Here is an 18364-nt window from a genome sequence, read left to right as displayed (position 1 = left end):
CACCAGTTACAATTAGTGCTCCTGTGAGGATCCCTGCTGTTACAAGTCCTGTAGTGGACAATGTTGGAGGACAGGGAGGTTTCACAAGGAGTGGACGACTGTTTGCTCCTCAGCCTGTGAGAGATGCTGCTGCTGAGTCATCTGCAAGGGCTAAGGGCAAGCAAACAATGGTTGATGAAGAACCGGCTCAGAAGGATGCTGAGGGTTCTTTCCAGAAAGATGTCGAGGAGTTTATGAAGATCATAAAGAAGAGTGATTACAAGATTGTTGATCAACTCAACCAAACTCCGTCGAAGATCTCGATACTCTCTTTGCTGATGTGTTCTGAGGCACATCGGGACGCCTTGCTGAAAATGCTGAACATGGCATACGTCCCGCAAGAGATATCGGTCAACCAGCTGGAGGGTGTTCTAGCAAACGTGAGTACCAGGCATGGTGTAGGTTTCACTGACCTAGACCTAACGCCTGAGGGTCGTAATCACAACAAGGCCTTGCACATCACTATGGAGTGCAAGGGCGCAGTATTATCTCACGTGCTAGTGGACACCGGGTCGTCCCTGAATGTCCTTCCAAAGCAAATACTGAAGAAGATAGATGTCGAGGGAGTCGTGCTCACTCCCAGTGACCTGATCGTGCGTGCATTCGACGGATCCAAACGTTCTGTGTTTGGTGAAGTCACCTTGCCAGTGAAGATAGGTCCTGAAGTCTTCGACATCGTATTTTATGTGATGGACATTCAGCCTGCTTATAGCTGTTTGTTGGGGCGTCCTTGGATTCACGCCGCTGGGGCAGTCTCGTCGACTCTCCATCAGAAGCTCAAGTATGTCTGGAACGGTCAGATTGTGACCGTCTGCGGTGAAGAGGAAATTCTGGTAAGTCATCTCTCCTCATTCAAGTATGTTGAGGTGGATGGCGAGATCCACGAAACCCTGTGCCAGGCGTTTGAGACTGTGGCATTGGAAGGTGTAGCTTGTGCAGAGCAAAGGAAGCCAGGCACTTCAATATCATCTTACAAGCAAGCCAAAGAGGTTGTTGACTCCGGCAAGGCTGAAGGCTGGGGCAAGATGGTTGACTTGCCTGTAAAAGAAGACAAGTTCGGCATTGGGTACGAGCCTCTCGCAGCAGAGCAGCATGTACAAGCAGGTCCGAGCACCTTCACCAGCGCTGGGCTGATGAACCATGGAGATGTCTTTGCTACTGATGGTGAAGACAGTGATCATGATTTGGATGTCTGGGTCCGCCCTTGTGCACCAGGCGAGGTCATCAACAACTGGACAGCTGAGGAAGTGGTCCAAGTTACTCTACTGACAGAGTAATTTTCTTTTGTTTTTTCATTTTGCATGAAAACCCTACGTTCCGCCCAGGGCGTAGTGGTTCATTGTAGGGCCACATCATGTTCACAATGTTTATAAATAAAGGACGTTTTTTCAATCAAATTTTGAGATCTTTGTCTTTCTATTTTCTGTTTTCCACTTTTTTTCAAAACAAATAAAAAATGGCAATGTTTTTGTTTTTGTGACTTTATTGAAATCTTTTTCTAAAAACAAAACATCAAACATGCAGAAGTGATCTTTTGGCACCCACTGTGAATGACTCTGTTATGGCTCAGTATGATTTCAACAATCCCATCTACCAAGCTGAAGAGGAGAGTGAGGAAGACTGTGAACTCCCTGCAGAATTGGTCAGACTACTGAAGCAAGAGGAAAGGGTCATCCAACCTCACCAGGAAGAGCTGGAAATTGTCAATCTGGGTACTGAGGACGCCAGAAAAGAGATCAAGATTGGAGCTGCTTTAGAAGACTCTGTCAAGAGGAGGCTAATCGAGATGCTGAAAGAATATATGGAAATATTCGCCTGGTCATACCAAGATATGCCGGGTCTGGATACAGACATCGTGGTGCATCGGTTACCTCTCCGAGAAGAGTGTCCGTCGGTCAAGCAGAAGCTTCGCAGAACTAGTCCTGACATGGCTGTCAAGATCAAAGAAGAGGTTCAGAAGCAGTGGGACGCAGGTTTCCTAGCTGTCACTAGCTACCCGCCGTGGGTTGCCAACATTGTTCCCGTGCCAAAGAAGGATGGCAAGGTCAGAATGTGTGTCGATTACCGAGATCTGAATAGGGCGAGTCCGAAAGACGATTTCCCATTACCTCACATTGATGTATTGGTGGATAATACGGCTCAATCCTCGGTATTCTCTTTCATGGACGGTTTCTCAGGCTACAACCAGATCAAGATGGCGCCAGAGGACATGGAAAAGACGACATTCATTACACCTTGGGGCACGTTCTGCTACAAAGTAATGCCATTTGGGCTGAAGAATGCCGGTGCTACCTATCAGAGGGCAATGACGACTCTCTTTCATGACATGATGCACAACGAAATCGAAGTGTACGTGGATGATATGATTGCGAAGTCGCAGACAGAAGAGGAGCATCTGGTAAATCTGCAGAAGTTGTTTGACAGACTGGTCAAGTTCAAACTGAGGCTGAATCCGAACAAGTGCACGTTTGGAGTGAGATCCGGGAAGCTCTTAGGCTTCATTGTCAGTGAGAAAGGGATTGAGGTAGATCCAGCGAAGGTCAAAGCCATTCAAGAGATGCCTGAACCGAAGACGGAAAAGCAAGTCCGTGGGTTTTTAGGGAGGTTGAACTACATTGCAAGGTTCATATCTCATCTAACTGCCACATGTGAACCAATTTTCAAACTACTCAGAAAGAATCAGGCGATCAAATGGAACGATGATTGTCAGAAGGCTTTTGACAAAATCAAGGAGTACTTACAGAAACCTCCAATCCTTATCCCTCCAGTTCCTGGAAGACCACTTATCATGTACCTATCAGTCACCGAGACTTCGATGGGGTGTGTACTGGGTCAGCATGACGAGTCTGGTCGAAAAGAGCATGCCATATACTACCTAAGCAAAAAGTTTACCGACTGTGAAACAAGATATTCACTGCTCGAGAAAACTTGCTGTGCTTTGGCCTGGGCTGCTCGCCGGCTAAGGCAGTATATGTTGAACCATACCACGCTGTTGATTTCTAGGATGGATCCTGTGAAATATATCTTTGAGAAACCTGCTCTCACGGGACGTGTTGCCCGTTGGCAAATGATTTTAACAGAGTACGACATTCAGTACACGTCGCAGAAGGCCATCAAAGGTAGTATTTTGTCAGATTATCTCGCCGAACAACCGATCGACGATTATCAGCCTATGATGTTTGAATTCCCCGATGAAGACATCATGTATCTGAAGATGAAAGACTGTGAAGAGCCGCTTGTTGAGGAAGGACCGGATCCTGATGACAAGTGGACACTGATGTTTGATGGGGCTGTGAATATGAACGGTAACGGTGTTGGTGCAGTGCTGATCAATCCCAAAGGTGCTCATATACCTTTCTCTGCCAGACTGACATTCGATGTCACCAACAATGAAGCTGAGTATGAGGCTTGTATCATGGGGATAGAAGAAGCCATTGATCTGAGGATCAAAACACTTGACATTTTTGGAGATTCAGCTCTAGTGATCAATCAGGTCAATGGAGATTGGAATACAAACCAGCCGCATCTGATTCCGTATAGAGATTACACCAGAAGAATACTGACGTTCTTCAAGAAGGTGAAGTTGTATCATGTCCCTCGGGATGAGAATCAGATGGCTGATGCTTTGGCTACTTTATCCTCTATGATAAAGGTTCATTGGTGGAATCATGTGCCACAAGTTGCGGTAAATCGACTCGAGAGGCCTGCGTATGTGTTTGCAGCCGAGTCTGTTAATGCTATTGATAATAAGCCGTGGTATTATGACATCAAGAACTTCCTCAAGACTCAAGAGTATCCTGAGGGTGCGTCGAAGAATGATAGGAAGACCCTGAGAAGGCTTGCTGGAAGCTTTTATCTGAATCAGGATGATGTGCTATACAAGCGGAACTTTGACATGGTCTTGCTCAGATGCGTGGATAGACACGAAGCAGACATGTTAATGCAAGAAGTGCATGAGGGTTCGTTTGGTACACACGCTGGTGGTCATGCAATGTCGAAGAAATTGCTGAGAGCCGGATATTATTGGATGACTATGGAATCCGATTGCTTCAAATATGCTCGGAAATGCCATAAGTGTCAGATCTATGCTGACAAGGTGCATGTACCACCAAGCCCGTTGAATGTCATGAACTCGCCTTGGCCGTTTGCCATGTGGGGCATTGATATGATTGGGAGGATAGAGCCAACTGCTTCGAATGGACATCGCTTCATCTTGGTTGCGATTGATTACTTCACCAAGTGGGTAGAAGCAGCTTCCTATGCCAACGTCACCAAACAAGTGGTTGCCCGGTTCATCAAGAAGGAAATCATCTGCCGTTATGGAGTTCCCGAGAGAATCATCACGGACAATGGTTCGAATCTCAATAACAAAATGATGAAAGACCTGTGCAGAGATTTCAAGATTGAACATCACAATTCTTCTCCTTACAGACCAAAGATGAATGGCGCTGTAGAGGCAGCTAACAAGAATATCAAGAAGATTGTGCAGAAGATGGTCGTCACGTACAAGGATTGGCATGAGATGTTGCCTTTCGCTTTGCATGGATACCGTACCTCAGTACGTACGTCGACCGGGGCAACCCCCTACTCCCTTGTGTATGGTATGGAAGCAGTCCTACCAGTTGAAGTGGAGATCCCTTCTCTGAGGGTATTATTGGATGTCAAGCTGGACGAAGCCGAGTGGATTCGTACAAGGTTTAATGAGTTAAGCCTTATCGAAGAAAGACGGTTAGCAGCTGTGTGCCATGGGCAGTTGTATCAGAGAAGGATGAAGCGAGCCTTTGATCAGAAAGTGCGTCCTCGAACATTTCAAACTGGCGATCTAGTTTTGAAGAGGATCCTTCCTCCCGGTACAGATAACAGGGGCAAGTGGACTCCTAATTACGAAGGTCCATATGTTGTGAAGAAGGTTTTCTCCGGTGGAGCCTTGATGCTTACAACTATGGATGGTGAAGACTTTCCTTCCCCTGTCAACTCAGATGTAGTCAAAAAATACTTCGCGTAAAATTGACCCGCTGGACAAAAAGAACAAAAGAGTCCAGGCAAAAATGGGCATCCCGGCGAACCAAAAACAGAAAAAAGGTTCGGGCAAAAGTTAGGGATAAAATGAAAAAATTGTACACCCGGTAAGTCGAAAACCCGCAAGGGCGGCTTAGGCAAAAATGGGTATCCCGGTGGATTGAAAACCCGAAAGGGCGATCCAGCCAAAAGAGGGATTAAAAGCGAAGACTACGGTCTGAGTGATCTGTACTTCGTCATGCTTCGTCAGCTGCCATCTCGCAAGATGTGATCGGTCCAGTCGTTCTTCTCAGAAAGCAAGGAGTTGGGAGGAAAACTGATGATCTATGGGTTATAACAGAGTTGGGAAACAGTGGATGCCGTGTTCACATTGCCATTAGGATAGTTTATTTTCCTTTTGTGCGCAATTACCTCTTTCTAGGAATTGCTTCTCAATGTACTTGCCTTTTCAGGCACATTTTCAATCAATAAAAGTCGTTATTCAGATAAATTGCTCTCTTGTCTTTTTACTTTTACTGTTTTGTTTGCAAAAACGTCCGATTTTTGATAAACATTGCATATAAAAACATGAAGGCTAAACAATGACGTGCAGAAAGATTAAAACATTTGAAAATCATTTTGAATGTTGAGGACACTTGAGCGTATCTTGTCCATGTACCCCCTGGGGCATCTGATGTTCCGATTTGCAGGTCGTCGCCTGTGAATATTTTCCACAGTAAGGTCGTCACCTGTGAGCATCCCTCAGCAGTACTTTCCCCCAGACAGAATCATTATCCTAGCTATGGATTGTTCAAGCCTTCCCCAGCAAAGCAGTTACCTCTCCAGCGAAGATTATCCTACCAGAGGATTGGATGAGTTACCGTGGCAGATCGATATCCGCATCCCCAGCTGAGTTGATTTCTACTTGTGAATATTGTGGGTCGTCCCCGGCGGAGTAGCAGTTATTCCCCAAAGCAGTCTGTTTTATATGAGGTTTGCATGAAGCCTCATCCCCAAAGAGTCGCCTGGTTTAGTTTCCCCAAGCGGAATTTTTCATGGATTGATTGGGCTATCCCCGGCAGGTTTCCCTTTGCTTTCCCCTAGCAGAGTTGATTCATTTTTCCCCAACAGAGTTGCTTTATTGCTCCCCAGCGTGTTGCTGTGTCTTCCCCTAGTGGATTTATACTGTCAGCTCCCCAGCAGTCGTGTTGTTCCCCCAGTGGATTTATCTTGAAGATTCCTTAGCACAGTCGTCCTGTGTATCTCTCCCCGCAGAGTTCTTATCATATTGCATTGCATATAGTAATCATTGCATCCTCAAAATTGCGTAGCATTTCCATCCCATATGGAGCATTACGCCATAGAAAAATTCAAACATATGCATTCATGTGTTCGATACCACATCAGACCGCATCCCCGGCAGAAGCGGATCATTTTGTTCAAAATCAGCACCAGTCTGCTACAGTTGCTTCGACAGCATTCGGAATTGATTATCCCCACAGAGGTTCATTTCCCTCACCCGATGGTGACAGAGGTTTATTTCCTCACCCGATAGTGACAGAAGTTTGTTTCTCCCCAGTGAGACTCCCAGCAAGTGATCAGCCTTGCTTCAACTTATCCCAGATTCCATTCTTGTGATATCAGTAAGTGTCACGTCAACACCCGCGTGTGTCTTCTTTGTTTTGGTGTCGGTAAACGCCATTGTTTCGGTGTCGGTAAACATCGAGTTCCACCCAGTCATCGGTAAATGTCTGGTCATTTTTTGGTGTCGGTAAACGCCATTGCTTCGGTGTCAGTAAACATCGAGTATTTCTTTCAGTCATCGGTAAATGTCTGATAATCCCCAACAGAAATCCCCAGTAGGGTCGTCGGTAAATGTCTTGTCTGGTTTTCAGTTGCAAATATCTGTTTGTCTTTCCCCAATAAATTTCTCATCCCAGTCATCGGTAAATGTCTGGTCATTTCTTTTGATGTCGGTAAACATCATCTTTCGATGTCGGTAAACATCGTGTCTCATCCCAGTCATCGGTAAATGTCTGGTCATTCTTTTTGATGTCGGTAAACATCATCTTTCGATGTCGGTAAACATCGTGTCTCACCCCAGTCATCGGTAAATGTCTGGTCATTTCTTTGTTCTCTTGTTAATAAAATCAAAATCCCCAGAGGTCGTCGGTAAATGTCTTGTCTGGTATCACTAAAGATTTTGTTCACTCCCCAAGCGGAGACGCCATCGGTAAATGGCCCAGTTTTCTTCGATATCGGTAAATATCGAAGTCCCAGTTGCAGCATGCCATCGGTAAATGGCCTTGGTATCGGTAAATATCAAGTTTGCTTTGAAGCCACCATCGGTAAATGGTCTCGCTTCCTTTCAGCATCATTGTTTCCCAGCAGCCATCGGTAAATGGTTTTGCTGAAGTTGATATCGGTAAATATCAAAGTTTTAACCATCGGTAAATGGTTTTGATTTTCAGAAGTTTGTGTTCCCCAGCCGCCATCGGTAAATGTTCGTGCTGAAGTCGATATCGGTAAATATCGAGGTTCCAGTTCTTCAACCATCGGTAAATGGTTTTGCTTTTCCTGAAGCTGTCATGCAGTTTGTCATCGGTAAATGACGTGGTTTTCTTTGTATTATATCCAGTCGGTGCAAATTTCTACGGTTCTTTAGTATTCAATCCCTGTTTACCCTGAAAGTCTGACAGCCGTTGCTATCATCCGTTCGGGTTCCCAGCTGATTGAATAGGGGCAGCTGTAGCACCTCAAATTTGCACCTATCATTGTGCATACCATCTCATATTAGGTCATAGCATATCATGATCCATTGCATAGCATTTGCATTGTTCCTCAGTTACCTCAAGAGCAAGCAAGCAAGAATTAGGTCAAACTGATCAGGAGATCAGTCAACCAATCAAGCAAAGTTGTTTCTCAAGGAATCAAAAGCCCTAGGGTTCGCTGAACAAGTTCACATGCCTTGGGGGTCTTTTTGAAGTGTTCAAGTCAAGGGTTGAAGCCTCAGAGGTCAGCAGTCAGTGCACAACCAGGTCAAAACCCTAGACAGTCAACAGTCAAATCAAAGCAGTGGATGGTGGCCATTCTTGTGGAATTTGGGCATCATGATCAACAATCAAGGTTCATATGACTTGTAACATCATTTGAAGTCAAGTTCTCAAAGAATTAGGTTTGGAATTCATCAGAAATACACAGTCAAGTCCAAAAACCCTAGAAAGTCAAAGTTGGTCAACTGTGGTTGATTCTTTGGATTTGATGGATAGAAATGGTTTGAAGGAGCTTATTCATGTCCTAATAGGCCTCATATATCATGGCAATCAATATCATTGAAGAATTTGAAGCAAATCAGAAGATTTCCCAAAATAGAAACTGGACCTGTAATTTTAAACTGCCAAAAATAGAAACTTCTTGATCCTCAACTTGCATCATGATACAAGCTCCAAATGAATTTTTGCCCAACATGAAAGTTGAAGATCTTGTTCTCCCATTTTCAAAAAGTCCAAGAACTCTCAAATCCCATGTATGGTTGTCAAGATATGATCCAATCATTTTCATCAATTTGTGAACTTCAACTGAGCATATCTCCCAAACCATAAGGCCAAATTTGGTGGGGTTTTTTCCTACAAACCACATTTTTCATCCTCTTTCCAAAAATATAAACTTCATGACCTAAAACCTTGCCATTCAAAATGGCATTTTTGGACCTATTCCTTTAAAATTCAAAGTTTGACCAAACTTTGACTTTTTGCTTCTTTGACTTTTTCTTGACTTGGCCAATTGGGAAATGTTTTAAACCATATTTGTGACTTGTCTCAAGCTTAAAAACATGTCCATAACACCATTACACTCCATTGTTGAATCAAAATGCAAGTTGGCAAAATGTTGCAAATGGAAGTACATTAAGCAAAGCAAGGTACAGCCTTTGAGGTACAGCACAAAACAGCAATTGGAACAGTCTGTTGGCAGCCTGTCCAGGCCCAAATCGTACAACCCTCACACCTCCACTTCACTTGTACACAATTAGCAACTTTGCAAATGGGAGCATTACCACTAAACCAGCTTACCAATTAATTAGAGGACCTTAAACAGAGGATATAAAGATTCATTTCTGCACAAATGAGCCCTAAGTTTACACAGCCTACCAAGCAGAACACACTCTCACTCTCTTCTTGCAAATTGGCATTTGGAAAATTCTGAGAAGACCACCAAAAGACACGAGCAACCTTTGCTTCCTCCATCATCCAAGTATTGTTTGGGAGTGCTTTTGAGCATCATTTGTCAACTGGAGCACCTCCTTTTGTACTGCATCATCAACTTGCTCCATCATTGGTATTTTTTCGAATTCCTTATTATCCAAAGCCATGCCATGTTCCGTGTACATCTTGTTTAGTAGGTTGGTTTAAGCTTTGAATGAACTAAAATGGTCGAGTATGCTGTCTGAAATCTTGATTTACATTTTGGTGAACAAATGCATTTTCCGTTGGTTTAGCTTGGTTATGATGATTTGTTGAAAATTGATGCCATGATTGTGATACTGAAGGTTTGTTGATGCTATTCACACGTTTGATTTTTGATTTTGGGATTTTTGTTCTTGGTCGAATGCATGATGGTAAATGTTTGCTGCTGTCTTGAAACCCTACCCTGCCTAGTACATGAGCTCATGATTATGCTTGGATTGTTGTCAGTCAATGTACATGCTAGTAATGTTTCATAGGTCAGGATTATTGAGGATTCTGTTTATGTTTTGTTTGCTCACAATTGTTGGTTGATGTTAATGATGAGCCTTGCTGTTTTAAACCCTAGAGCTTGCCAGAATTTCCACATGAATGTGTATGGTTGGTTGTTGTTTGTATTTGCATGAACTGGTTGTTATTGCTATGCTGACAGCCATGCTATAGATTGATGATGATTTTGATGAACATGAATTTCACACCCTGCTGCTGTTAAACTACCTGTCCTGTCCAGAATTTTGATTGAATGTTGTATTAGTGTGTTGCTGTTTAGATGTGCATGGGCATACTGTTTCATTGCCATGTTTGCTTGCCACGAGGTTTGATTTTGCTTGGATGATGAATGCTGTCTATATGCTGTTGTTTGTTTGGATGTTGATGAATACATGGTACCATTACTACCAAAACCTGGCTTTTCCAGAAATCATGTTCTTGTAGAGATTGGCTATTGTTACTGTTCATGTTGCATGAAGTATGTCAATACCCTGCTGTTGTGTGCTTGGTCGAATCATGTCATTTGGTGTTGTGGATGCTTGCTTGAAAACTCCATGAGCCATGCTGTTACCATATGGTTGAAATATCAATTGATGATTGCATGATGATGATGCTTATTGCCATGTTTGTTTGTGTGCTTATGATTTCATTTTGATCAATCATGAAATTGAATGATGAAGCTTTGCTCCCTAAAACCCTGTAGCTAGAAGCCCTAGGTTTGTCCAAACTTGCATGAGCCGTGTGGATTTGGTGCATGAGGTTGCATGGAGGTTACTACACCATATGTCATGTGTCTGCATGTTGCTATTGAATTTTTGTGATTAATAATGAATGCATTGCCCTGCTGTTTTGCAAAACTTCCCTGTCCAGAATTTTCATGGATAATGTCTGCTTGGTTGTTGGTTAATGTTGTTAGGTGTTCATTATGCCATGCCCTTGTTGTTTTTGCTCGAAACGTTGTTGGATGTTGAAAACCATGCTGTTACTACCCTGCTGCTATTTTGAACCTTATAACATCTGTCCTGAAAATCCATGAGGCCATGTGGTATGCTTTTGGGTGCTTGATGAGTAAACATTGACAAATGCTATGATGATTGTGTGTTTGCTGTTTGATTCTGTTTAGATGTTGGCTGAATTTGTTTGAAGTTTACCATGAACCATGCTTAAATCCTAAGGGTTTGTTTGAAAACCAGAAATTTGAAATGATTTGGCTATAGTTGTTGGTTCATGCTGCTTGCCAAATGCTGTGCTGTTGTGTGTTTGATGTTTGAATTAAAACTGCATGAGGATTGTCTTATGCTGGTCGAATGTCGTATGAACATGAAGATGTTAATGCCATGCTTCCCAAACCCTAAATGCATGTTAATTCCCAGAATGTTGGAGCTGATTGGTTGTTGTTGTTGGTTCCACGCGCATGCTACTGTTCTATTGGATCATAGCCAATCACAATATTTCCCTGCATGCATCAATGCACTGCCGTTTCAATTAGTGAGACATGGAATTACATCTTTGCCACGGTTGACCCTTGTGTTGACCATTTGCCTTGCTCTTGTTTATTTGTTTGCATCATAATTTCATCCAATTTCCACATTTTATTTCTCCTTCATTTTTCATCAAAAAATTATGAAATTTTTTACACATGATCACAAATGAGTCTAGATTTTAATCATGATTTTTAAGTAATTTTCCATGGTCTGGATTTTAAATGACAAATATTTTCTTGACATATGTGCAAAATTGGTACATCTTCCCATTTCAATTGTGAAATGCTCATGACATATCCATTGCCTTTGAAATTTTTTAGGGTGAAACTAGACACTTTGACCTTTGTCTCCATATAGACTTTGTGCATTTATCATTTGTGGATTGGGAGTTATGATTTTTTTGAAGTCATGTGTTACAATTGTTGCTATACCATGAACATGCATCTTCACAAATTTTGTTCACATGCTTCCCTACATCCAAATGCCCCCAATTTTTGCATGAATGATCCTTTGTATGTCTATTTCATGTATGAATTTTCTTGGAATTTATCTTGCTGTTTTCCATTTGATTGTGAATTTTCTTCCATGCTTGGTCATTTGTTGACTCTTTGTGCTATGCATTGCCAAATCTTTTGTGAAATTCTCAAATCATATTGTATGTCCATGAAATTTCATATGTGATAACTAGACTCTTTGAGCTTTGCATTGGTGTTAATCTCATTCATTTCTCTTCTGTTTTCAAATTGATATGATTTTTTGAAGTTGACCTATGCTTGTTGACTTTCACCATGCTTACTTGAATTTGGTTTGACTTCATGATTTTACTTGACTGCCTTCCTCTCATCCAAATGCCATGAAATTTTACATGTATACCATGTTAGATGTTAGGATTGAGTGTGATTTATTTCATGATTTTTGAGATTGCTTAGGTTGACTTTTGATGCAAGTCATTTTGTTGACTTTTGTATGCTTTCCTTTGCCATGTTTTGACTTCAAATATCCATGAAATGACAATGATGCATGATTTGAATGTGGGCCCAATTGTGTTTGCTTTCTAATTGGTTGACTTTGACTTTGAGTTGACTTTTCTTTGCTGCCTTGACTTTTTCTTTCATGTTTGACCCTAGGCTAGTCCTAGTGGTCCTTGGGACTTATGTTGAGTTCATCTGTTTCAGGTTGAGCACAATGCTTCAAAGATCACTCAAACTTGTTTGAATTTGATTTGTTTATCCTATGCTAACCTTTGTTTTGCAGATGGTTGGACTCATAACTTGAGTCTTATGCTTTGCTCAGTTGATCCCCTGTGTTGACTGTTTGCCATTTCTTTTGATTTAAACTTTTGACTTGTTTACTAATAAGTTTGACTTTTTCAGGTACTTTAGTTGCTTAAGTTCTCTGAACTTGCTTGCTTTGCTATTTTAGCATTTGCTTTTGAGGTATAATCATTTCTTCTTCATGTAGTCTGGAGACCCGGTCTGTTATTTGACCGGGCAAACTGTCTGAAGTCCTCCTTAGGAGGCAATGCTTGTGTATGTTTACTTTGTCCCTGTACAGAGTCAAAGACCTCCTAAGTGAAGAGGCAATTGGTGGAAGGTAGGGATATGCAATCTATCCCCCACTATTCAGTGTGTCTTCTGTCTTGCTCACACCACTGTGTTGATGCACTTCAGATAAAAACCCAAGATCTTGTGCAATTGCACAGTTGAGTCAGTTTAAATGTGTAGAAGGGTTCCCACTTTCTGAACCCACACATTCTTGTCAAATGCTCTCCCTGGCCAGGGATAGAAGCAATGAGGCACACCCCTCATCTCCTATTCATCTGCTTCACCTTAGCCTCTCAATGGCAAGGTTAAGAGCAACACTTACCCCATTCCAGTTGGCCCTAGTGCCTAACCTTTGATGTTTGAGCCCCCTTGTTGGTGTGTTTATTCTTATGCTGTATGTGTTTGTGATTGCCTTGTTTGTTTCCTTAGGTTTTAGTTTTGCTTGCCCTTGTGCAATAGGCTTGTGCTTGACTTGCTTCCTGTGCAAGTCAAGTCTGTGTGGCTTAACCCTTGTGTGAGCCATGTTTAGGTTTGTTTAGCCGAACTACGGCAACTCTGATTCTCATGTTCAGATGAGATACGTAGGCACGAGACGCGATGTCTTGCCGAGTTTGACTAACCGCTAACATCTAACTCTCTTCTCTCACCCTTGCTGTGATTGAGACCTCCCCTTTCTCTTGCCCTAGTTGCAATCGAGACCCTTGCTTCCTGTGCAAGCCTTGTCTAGGATAGGTTGGCCCTTGTGCCATTTAGCTAGAAACCTTAACTTAGGGTTGATTTTTGCATGACAACATCTAGGCTCGAGTCGTAGTCTCCCTAGTGTTGTATCTCCCTCTGTTATCTGGTTAGGCTAGACCCTTGTCCCTGCGTAGGGGAACTACATCGCCCTGATCTTCACACCAGATGAAGTATGTAGGCAGGAGATTGAGCTGATCTCTCCGGGCGCCTTTTCTTTTCTTTTGTGTTTGTTTGACAGTCGTAGGCTGAGTCCCAGACTCCCTATCTATCTGTTGTGTTGCTTAGGTTCGGATGCTGACATAAGTCCAGTGATTGGCAGTCGGGCTCCACGTTTGCCTGTGTTTTGTTTTGTTTGTGTGCGTGTCAGCCGAGCTACGAATGCTCTGATTCTTCTCTCGTCCGAGAAGATACGTATGCATAGGATGCGACATCCTAGCGAGCATGTGTCGTTTCCCCGGTCCGAACTACTTCGACTCTGATGTCTATGCCTGATAGACTAAGTAGGCCCAGGATGCGACATCCTGCCGAGTCAGTTTCAGTCAGTTTCTCTTGTCTCTTTCAGCCAGTGCGTGTGTGTTTGAGCAGTGTTTAGCAACCAATATTCTTTCCTTTTGTGCGTGGATCCCGTAGAGTACTACGGATGCGTAGGGTGCCTAACACCTTCCCTTCGCATAACCGACTCCCGAACCCATCCTCTTTGGTCACGAGACCATGTTCTTTTCCCAGGTTTACTCTGAGCGTTTCCTTTCCCTCCTCTGGGATAAATAACGCACGGTGGCGGCTCTGTTGTTTCTTTCTTTTCCCGCCGGTTTTTCGCGCGACGCGACAAGGTGTCAACTTTGAGGTTGGGTTTATAAACATCATCTTTAGGACTAGGGGATAAGAAAAGATACATTAACACTGAAGTTAGAAAAAAAGGTAGATACTCAACTTTGAGGTTGAACATTAACTTTAAGGTTGGAAGAAAGGGTAGACACTCAGCTTTGAGGATGGGGGATAAGAAAAGATACATCAACTTCAAAGTTGGAAAAAAGGTAGACATTCAGCTCTGAGGTCGGGGAATAAGAAACGATACACCAACTTTGAAGTTGGAAAAAAGGTAGACATTCAGCTTTGAGACTGGGGAATAAGGAACGATACATCAACTCCGAAGTTGGAAAAAAGGTAGATACTCAACTCTGAGGCTGGAAGTAAAACGGTAAACATCAACTCTGAGGTTGGGAAAAGATGATGGGCATCAACTCTGAGGTTGGAATCAGGAATGATAAATAACAACTCTGAGTCTGGGAAAAAAATTATCAACCATGAGGTTGAGATTGAAAAGATAAGCATCAACTCAGGGGTTGGATGTGCATAATTATATCAACGCTGAGGTTGGAGGTAAGAGATAACAACTATGAGGTTGGACAGGGGGGAAACAACCCTGAGGCTGGAAATAAGAAAGGGGGGCAATAAATCTAAGGTCAAAAATAAGAAATAGACGACAACTCTGAGGCTGGAGGTAAGAAGGCGGCAACAACTCAGAGGCTAGGTATAAATGATTGTCGTCAGCTTTGAGGTTGGGGAAAGACGGACACCAACTGATAACACGAAATTATATCATATTTTAGGACTTAATTCCATTAAATTCTATGACTATTTATTTCTGTTTAGTGCATTTTATGAGATATTACGTGGTATTTTCTTCCTAATTGTCGCAGGTAGTCTATTTTGAAGAACAAGTGAAAATGGAAGAAAAGGAGGTGCAAAAAGGAGAGAAAAGGGACCAAATGCCAAAGCCCAGCCCAAAGCGCACAAGTCACCAACGTTGTGCCTGTGACGGACGTCACAGGGTGCGTGACGAGCGTCACGCAAAACAGCCTTGTGACGGACGTCACACATGGTGTGACGAGCGTCACACAATTCCACTACCTTTTTGGCGCAAGTAACGCCCTCAGAAAGACTTGAAGAAGAACGTTGAGAAGTTGGTCTCCTATATCCACGCCGTGCATGTAGCCACGTTGAAGAATGGGAGAAACGGAAAGCAGTTACCAACACTATTATAAATAGCCATCTCACAAACCTAAAAGGCTCTCGGTTTTTCCACGCTCATATTGCCGAAGCTCTGCCAAATTTTCTTTTCACGCCTTTTGCTTATTTTTCCCTTCCAGCAACTTAACATTGTTTATTTTATTTATTTCTTTTGCAAGTTCTACATTCTTTTTCCCTTGCAATTTACCTTTCCCTTTTTAGCATTTAGATATTTTTCGCATAATAGTTTCTACACCGGAAACTATTGTGCAACTTTTTATCGGATCTAACCTTACGTTAGATTCTAGTTTTATTTCCTTGGTTTAATTTATTGTTTAATTGAAGAATCGAAGAACAAATCCTACCGGCTTGTGGTGGGGTGTTCAAGACTATTGTATTACGCATTCAGGTTCTTTAATCATTATTTAATATTTTGTCTTATTATTTATCTATATTATCTGCCTGGAATGAGTCTGTTTATGCATGATATGTATTCTTGTTTATTTAGCATGTCTGGCTAATTCGCCTAGGTATCGGTATGTAAAGTAAGCAGAATAAGGGATCAAGACTGAGTCGGTCTATTTAAACTTAAAATCAAAATCAATCTTTTTACGGTCTCAACTTACAGGTTTAATAACAAGATTTTTTTTACAAAAGTAAAAGACATAAAGAAGTTAAAATCAATAGAGCGAGAGTTTGAGGTTTTAACTGGACAGTGTAAGTTAGGCATTAATTCTAGATCAGGGCGAGAGCAAGTTTTAGAGTTAATTAAATTCTGACCTTTTCCAAAAAGTATTTTTAAAGATTGAATGTGAGGACGAGAGTTAAGCATTTGGATTTAATTATATAACCTAAGTCAACAGAGCGAGAGTTTGAGATAAGGGTGTTTAAAACGGTCAGTATTTTCTTAAAAAGAGTTTCTGCAACTATATTGTTTTCAAAATATGGTTTTTGACTTAATCATAAGTGACAGCTACATTAATATAAAATCATGGTTTATTCAACAGAGCGAGAGTTTGAGATAAAACCTTTAACCAATAAAGTTAACCGAAACGATTCATTTTAAAACCAAGAAACCGACAAAGACTTGATTCCCTAGTTTTGACGAACTACATACCGATATCCGTTTTATTAATATTTAATCTAGATCTTAGTTTAGCTCTTAGTTTTTCCCCAAACAATCAAACATTTTCACCTTAGATTTACGTAGTAACCTTAGATAACGGTATATCGATTCATAAGTCCCTGTGGGATCGATATCTTTTAAAACTACGCGATAGAACTGTGCACTTGCAGTTTGTATCCCATTCTCGACTCACGCAGTCGAGCGATCAAGTTTTTGGCGCCGTTGCCGGGGACTTTTATTCAATCGATATCGTAACTCTTCCGTTACGCTGTAGAGACTAAGGTTTCTTTTTCTTCTATTCTTTCTTTCGTTGATTTGTATGCCACGCACTCGCTCACAAGGCGAACCGCTCTATTTACGAATCAACGATATCGAACTATATCTCCGAGTCTTACGACGAATTCGGGAATATCGTGCTGCAAACAATCTCCCTCCTATAGACCTTCCTGATTTCAAAAACATTTTTCCTTCGATACCCGAGATGGCAGAACCAGCTCGTGCTCTTAGAGATTACGCCGCTCCATCGCAAGATGAACCGCATTCAAGTATTGCTCCACCCGCAATCGAAGCAAACAACTTCGAACTCAAACCTTCGCTGTTGCAGGCTGTGCAACAGAATCAATTCTCTGGAAATCTTACCGAAGATCCAAACCTTCACTTATCCGTATTTGTCCAATACGCTGATACTGTTAAAGCTAATGGTGTCACTTCAGAGGCAATTCGACTTCGTCTTTTTCCTTTCTCATTAAGAGATAGCGCTAGAAGATGGCTTCAATCCCTTCCTTCCAACTCAGTCACCACATGGAACGAGTTGAAGAAAGTTTTTCTTGCCCGATATTTTCCGCCAAGCAAAACAGCTATGTTAAGAGCCCAGATAAACGGATTTAAACAGAAAGACAACGAGTCTCTTTTCGAAGCATGGGAAAGATACAAAGACATGATGAGACTTTGCCCACACCATGGTTTGGAAGACTGGTTAGTAATTCACACATTTTATAATGGTCTCTTATACAACACAAGGTTAACAATAGACGCCGCTGCAGGTGGTGCACTAATGAACAAACCTTATGCTGATGCTTACCAACTTATCGAGAGCATGGCCCAAAACCACTATCAGTGGGGCACCGAACGAACAACGGTGGAAAAACCTCAACCGAAAACTGGCATGTACGAGATAAGTAACCTTGATCACGTTAATGCAAAAGTGGATGCTTTGGTCCAGAAAATTGAAAGTTTAAACGTATCACCTCCAGCCGCCGTGGTTGCTATAACTCAGAATTGCGAGGTCTGTGGAATCCAAGGCCACACTCCTGCGGAATGTCAACTCTTGATTGGAATCCAAGCAGAGCAAGTAAACTATGCTCAAGGAAGCCCCTATTCGAATACCTATAACCCAAATTGGAAGAACCATCCGAACTTTTCATATAAGAGTAATAATGCTTTATACGCACCTGGACAGTCTCCAAATCAAGCCCCATCTATACCTCTAGGATATCAGAAACCGAATCCTAACAATAATACCCCTAGAAAATCCAACTTGGAAATCATGATGGAAAACTTTATAGCATCCCAACAACAAACCAATAAAGATTTCTTAAACCAGAACATACACACTGGCGAACAACTTAAACAACTAGCAAGCAAAGTAGATGCCTTGGCTACCCATAACAAAATGCTAGAAACACAAATATCTCA

The 18364-nt window shown here is 42.0% G+C and overlaps 1 pseudogene; it reads right to left on the bottom strand.

Moving 5' to 3' along the window:
- Positions 1-17535: 17535 nt before the first annotated feature.
- Positions 17536-17635, bottom strand: LOC127109120 (uncharacterized; annotated as a pseudogene).
- Between the last annotated feature and the right edge of the window lie 729 nt (positions 17636-18364).

Source organism: Lathyrus oleraceus, chromosome 7 (genome assembly GCF_024323335.1).
Source record: "Lathyrus oleraceus cultivar Zhongwan6 chromosome 7, CAAS_Psat_ZW6_1.0, whole genome shotgun sequence".
Taxonomy (NCBI): domain Eukaryota; kingdom Viridiplantae; phylum Streptophyta; class Magnoliopsida; order Fabales; family Fabaceae; genus Lathyrus; species Lathyrus oleraceus.
This window is presented reverse-complemented; position numbering and strand designations above follow the sequence as displayed.